Source organism: Nanorana parkeri, unplaced genomic scaffold (genome assembly GCF_000935625.1).
Source record: "Nanorana parkeri isolate BGI_ZX_2015 unplaced genomic scaffold, ASM93562v1 scaffold255, whole genome shotgun sequence".
Classification (NCBI taxonomy): Eukaryota; Metazoa; Chordata; class Amphibia; order Anura; family Dicroglossidae; genus Nanorana; species Nanorana parkeri.
Window position 1 is genome coordinate 209,043 of NW_017306523.1, and position 6,251 is coordinate 215,293.

Here is a 6,251-nt window from a genome sequence, read left to right on the forward strand (position 1 = left end):
CAGAGAAAAAAATTTCAGGTAAAGGCAAACAATAAAAATGGTACTCACAAGAGTAGATGAACATGAGCCTTAGGACAATAAACCAGAATGAGGCAAGTGTAAGTTAACAAAAACATTCCTGTGTGCCAGAAAAAGATGCCTGCGTTCAAAGTGGGCATCTTTCTCTGGCACACAGGAATGTGTTTGCCTCATTCTGGTTTATTGTCCTAAGGCTCATGTTCATCTACTCTTGTGAGTACCATTTTTATTGTTTGCCTTCACCTGAATCAAATGTATCTGCACTAGGGAAGGCGCCCCCTGTTTGTGTTTTGTAACTATATTCATGTATCAAGCACTTGAGGGTCCCATCGGCATGCACCTGCCTTTGTATAGTCCAAAACTGGTAGGCAGCTGTGGGAAGCATCCAGCGAGTTGGGCGGAACAGACTTATGGTACCCTGATTTAAAGAGTTTTCCTACTTTGCTTAGATATTGAACCAATGCACCCTTTTTCACAGCAGAAAAAAAGCGTCCAGTTCCTGATGGGCCTTTGTTTTTTTAATGTCATCACTGACCCTAATGACTGTCCCACCTCCTGATTAAAATTTATTGGAGAATTTGGGGCCGATTTACTCAGACTTTGTTCCAAAGTTTCTGAATATGTTCGAAAAGCACAAACTATCTTTTTTTCTCCTTTTTACTTGGTGGAAACGTATTGCTGAGCTGTATTTAATTATCAAACCACTTTACTTTCACTGTCGGTGTCATTTGGTGGACATTTACTCTAAAGGGAACCTGTCATAAGGGAATGTGGCACAGCCTTCTTGGTTCTGAAGACTGTCATTGCCTGATTCCAGACTGCAGTGTCAGTTCCTGCTCAGAGTACACCTCTGCATCATCGCACACAGTCTATACCTGTCTTGGAATTAGAACTGACTTGCTGCTTTTTATGGGAACATAACAGCCACTGCGACAGGTTCTCTTTAGTTAAAATAATTGTTTTCCCTTTTTAAAGCAGTGTTGACTTCCTGCCTAACATTTTGCCCTAAAGGTAAACCAATATTTCTGCCTGGAACTAGAGTATGAAATTTTAGTAGCTCAACTAAAACTAAACCTTATTTTTCCATAATCACATTCTCAGGTAACTTTGTGTAAATGTTGTAACACCAGTGTTCAAATATACCCTTTTTGGTGACACGCTCACTTTATTGTTCCTGTATTACACACATTTTGTATATATGACTAAATGCACAGTATTAGATTTAAACATGGAAGCCTTTCTTACCTTTATTGCTGCAGCAAGAAAATGCATCCTAACCTGAAACCACTATACTAATGGTACATAGTTGCATGCGTGTAAACGTAGCCAAAGCAGGACATTTGACTGCAATGGCTCATGTTGTAGTGGGGATGGGGTGTTGGTGTTGATTGGCTTTATGTTAAGTCTGTGTATGTATATTGGATCTCCATTTTAAAAAGCACAGGGCTGTTTTAGATTTGAAAATATAAAAAGGGCTCTTAAACCCTTTAGCTGAGTCCTCCACAAGGATTTTTTTTGTCATAGAAGCACATACTGGCATCAGAAGTAAGTAAACCAAACACTTAATTTCTCCGGGCCAGTACAGTGTTCCTTTCCTCTGCCAGTGGTCCCTTGGCTATCGCCACCTGTAGCTCAGCAGGATAGCCAATGTAACCTATGGTCAGGACTTCAGAGTAGAACTGGAGGATAGGAACACTACCAGCCATGGGCAGGACAAGCAGTGTAAATTTAGCTGCAGTGGTCTACAGTGGCTTGTGGCTGTCTTTCAAATGTCCACGGAAAACAAAGACTTCATATGTAGGAAGATTGGCTTGTAATATCCCTCAGGGTTTCCGCTGGCTATAACCCTCTAGGAGCTCCCAGCTCTAAATCCCGCTACTCTTTTTTTATTGCATTCTTTGTAACATAGAACTCTGGCAAGAAACATAGATCCCTTTTAAAATGTTTGAGTAGGGTGGGAAGAGCAGAGAATTGAGGTAGAATATGGACATTGGTTTCCCAAGAGGTACAAGACAACAGTAGGAGATATTGCCTACCAATGCTGAAATACTATTAGGCTGCATTGATCCAGTACAGTTTCATGTCCAAAGATGTTTGCTTTTATGAAGGCTGAGAATGATCATGCAAGTAATGTGTATCTAGATACCCTCTGAGTTGCACCATAGGTATTTGTTTTCTGTACATAACCCTGTGCTTTTTTATTTTATTTTATGGAATAAATCATTAAAAAAAAAACAACAATTGACACAATCAATCGCACATTAATTTGATTAAACTGAATGTACTGCTACCTACTTCTTATAATATACATTCCCAGAAAGCTGCAGTTTTTAATATGCCAAATTCAAGACTGGATGGTTAATTTTCACTGACTAAGCCCACATTCATACTAGTGTAGCGTGTAAATATATGCATAAAATCCTGTGTCATGCTTGCAGTGCCATTCATTGTTAATGACACCCCAACTGCACTAAGACGTGCAGGAGTGTCTTTGCTGTGGTTTGTTATGCATAGGACAGCCCATTGAAATGAGTGTATATAAACGCAATGTTGCTCTGTACAAATGTGAATGGGGGCTAAGAACAAGTACTGTATAGAAATAGGAAAATCAAGCTTTTCTGTGCTTTTTATTTGCAGCAAACTTGTTCCGTTTCTTTGACGCTGAATGCACAAACGCAGCCAGGCAACCAGAAGAAGGCCAACAATGGTAGCTGCATTTTTGTTCATGACAGGTCTACGTGTTTCTTTGCCGACTATCAGAGCATGCTGATTCCTCACACACATGATTACTCCATGGGGAATTAATATTTACTTTGTAAATAGTACTGTTGGACCGCCAGAAAAGTTAAGCCTTTACTGAATCCCGTCTAAAAGGTCCTGCGCCAAGGTCAAAAAAAAAAGCCCTGTTGCCAGTTTTGGTAGGTTTACCAACACTTGTGTCAGATTAAGGTAGTTCTTAATACAGTAAACTCTGTTATCTGGTATTCAACTAACCAGAAGGAGAAAAAAGAAATCCCCTGTGTACTCGCTGTTCTGCGGCATTTATTATCCTGCAATCGATTGTGTGTCTATTTGTCTTGATTTACTTTTGATTACTGCATTTCAATATTAATATGAAGTCAATACAGAGTTTATGGTATAGTATGGGGAATGGCATTAGTTAGACCTATTTTTAATAGTAAAGCTCAAGCAACCAAAAATTACATTATCTGGAATCTACCAATCCCCATGGATGCTGGATAACGCAGAGTTTACAGTAGTTTTACTTTAAGTATCTGTCGCTATGGCTGCCACAGATTCAAAAACAATTACTGCTACTGGCAGTAAGCAAGACCAACTCTGATCTGGCGTGCAGAGAGATGATCATGCCCAGAAAGGGGCCTGTATGTGTCGGGAAGTTGTCATGAATGCGACAACTACAGGCTCATGGTTCGTTGGTTGCTAGGACCAGTGGTGTATTTTGGTTTTGTGCTGCCCTAGGCAAGACTAGACTCAGGCATTCCTGGCTTGATGAGGGCTTTAGTTCTGAAGCTACTATACCCATTCTCTCCTGCCCTGGCATACTGTGTTAGTCTCTAGTTCTGCAGCTACAATACCCATTTTCTACCCTAGCATGCTGGCATCTCTAGTTCTGCAGCTACAATAACCATTCTCCTGCCCTGCTGTGCTAGTCTCTAGTGCTGCAATACCAATCATCTGCCTTAATATGCTGGGCCCTTTAATTGTACAGTTATCCATCTTCTACCTTGGCCACTGGGCTCTGTAGCTCGCCCTGCTCTAGACACATAACCCGGCATGGAGCTCACAGGCTGCACATCCCCTGACTAACCATCACAGAGGTGCCCATGAGCATCTTGAGCGCAGCCCTGGCGATCCTGCGGAAGCTCCTCCACTACCTAAAGTCGGAAATATGGGTGTTAGTTCACACACACTTTATTTTCCTCTTACCTAACTGGTTTGGGGCGGCTACACACACACACACACACACACACACACACACCCCTATTCGGCTGAATGCATTTTGCAAACTTAGCGGCTGGTGCACTAATGCCATTTCCTTTACTCTTGAAAATCCTGGCTCATACAAAGGGTTTGTTTTAGTGTTTGTCATTAGTAGAAGTTAGTACACTATTGAGATAAACTGAATGAAATTGTATTTGGGTCAGGGTGAACAGTAAAAACATTTACATAAAATGAATTAAAAGGTACACAGACGTTTAATTTCCAGACACCAAGAAATGTGATGATTAGTATTTTTAACTAAAGCAAACAAAATAGTCAGCAAAGTCTGACAGACAATAAGGCTTTCTCATTAATGTTCTTTGCATATAGCAGAGCACCAAGTTGCTAGAAGCCTATAGACTCAGGCACTGCTCTATAGAGTGGTACACCGTGATCTAGAATCAAAAATAGAACTCCACAATCAGTCTGACACCACAAGAATAAAAAGGCTGCTTCATTATAAAACTGACCTGCATTTACCAGCCTGGGCCTAGGCTGCCCTCATTTATGTCTTCAGCTGTTAGTAAAACACATTTTAGGGTACATTAAGAACATTTAATACATTACAAAGAATACCATTTGAAAAAAATAAAAGGGTTGTACATAATTAATTTGCAGTGATTTAAATGATGGATGGAAGCCCAAAATACATACCAGACCTTTATCCTAAGTAGGAGTCTAGTATAGATCTTAAAGGAAGGGGGGAATGCAAAAACACAAAACAATGGGGTTTCTCCCTTCACATCAGAAATCCCCTTTCACATCAGAGGCCCCATCTCTCACACTAGTAGTGCCCCTTCACATCGGAGTTCCCATCTCTCACATTAGTAGTGTCCCTTCTTCGCATCAGAGGCCCCATTTCTCACACTAGTAGTGCCCCTTCACATCAGAGGCCCCATCTCTCACACTAGTAGTGCCCCTTCACATCAGAGGCCCCATCTCTCACACTAGTAGTGCCCCTTCAAGTCGGGGTACTCATCTCTCACACTAGTAGTGCCCCTTCGCATCAGAATCCCCATCTCTCACACTAGTAGTGCCCCTTCACATCAGAGGCCCCATCTCTCACACTAGTAGTGCCCCTTCACATCAGAGGCCCCATCTCTCACACTAGTAGTGCCCCTTCAAGTCGGGGTACTCATCTCTCACACTAGTAGTGCCCCTTCACACCAGAGGCCCCATCTCTCACACTAGTAGTGCCCCTTCAAGTCGGGGTACTCATCTCTCACACTAGTAGTGCCCCTTCGCATCAGAATCCCCATCTCTCACACTAGTAGTGCCCCTTCACATCAGAGGCCCCATCTCTCACACTGGTAGTGCCCCTTCACATCAGAGGCCCCATCTCTCACACTAGTAGTGCCCTTTCACATCAGAGGCCCCATCTCTCACACTAGTAGTGCCCCTTCACATCGGAGTTCCCATCTCTCACATTAGTAGTGTCCCTTCTTCGCATCAGAGGCCCCATTTCTCACACTAGTAGTGCCCCTTCACATCAGAGGCCCCATCTCTCACACTAGTAGTGCCCCTTCAAGTCGGGGTACTCATCTCTCACACTAGTAGTGCCCCTTCGCATCAGAATCCCCATCTCTCACACTAGTAGTGCCCCTTCACATCAGAGGCCCCATCTCTCACACTAGTAGTGCCCCTTCAAGTCGGGGTACTCATCTCTCACACTAGTAGTGCCCCTTCACACCAGAGGCCCCATCTCTCACACTAGTAGTGCCCCTTCAAGTCGGGGTACTCATCTCTCACACTAGTAGTGCCCCTTCGCATCAGAATCCCCATCTCTCACACTAGTAGTGCCCCTTCACATCAGAGATCTCTTTTACATCAGAGTCTTCTTCATATCACATGCTCCCCCTTTACATGAGGAGCCCTGTTCTTTCACATCAATATCCAGTTCACATCAGAGTCCTTAGCAACCCTTCTCATCAGACTCCTCAGTCCCACCTCACCAGACTCCTCAGTCCCGTCTCCTGGTCGGAGTCCTCAGTCCCGTCTCCTGGTCGGAGTCCTCAGTCCCACCTCCTCGTCGGAGTCCTCAGTCCCACCTCCTCGTCGGAGTCCTCAGTCCCACCTCCTCGTCAGGGTGTCCTCAGTCCCACCTCCTCGTCAGGGTGTCCTCAGTCCCACCTCCTCGTCGGAGTCCTCAGTCCCACCTCCTCGTCAGAGTCCTCAGTCCCACCTTCACATCAGAGTTCTGCTATCCCATCAGAAGTAACAGCTGTGGCCCC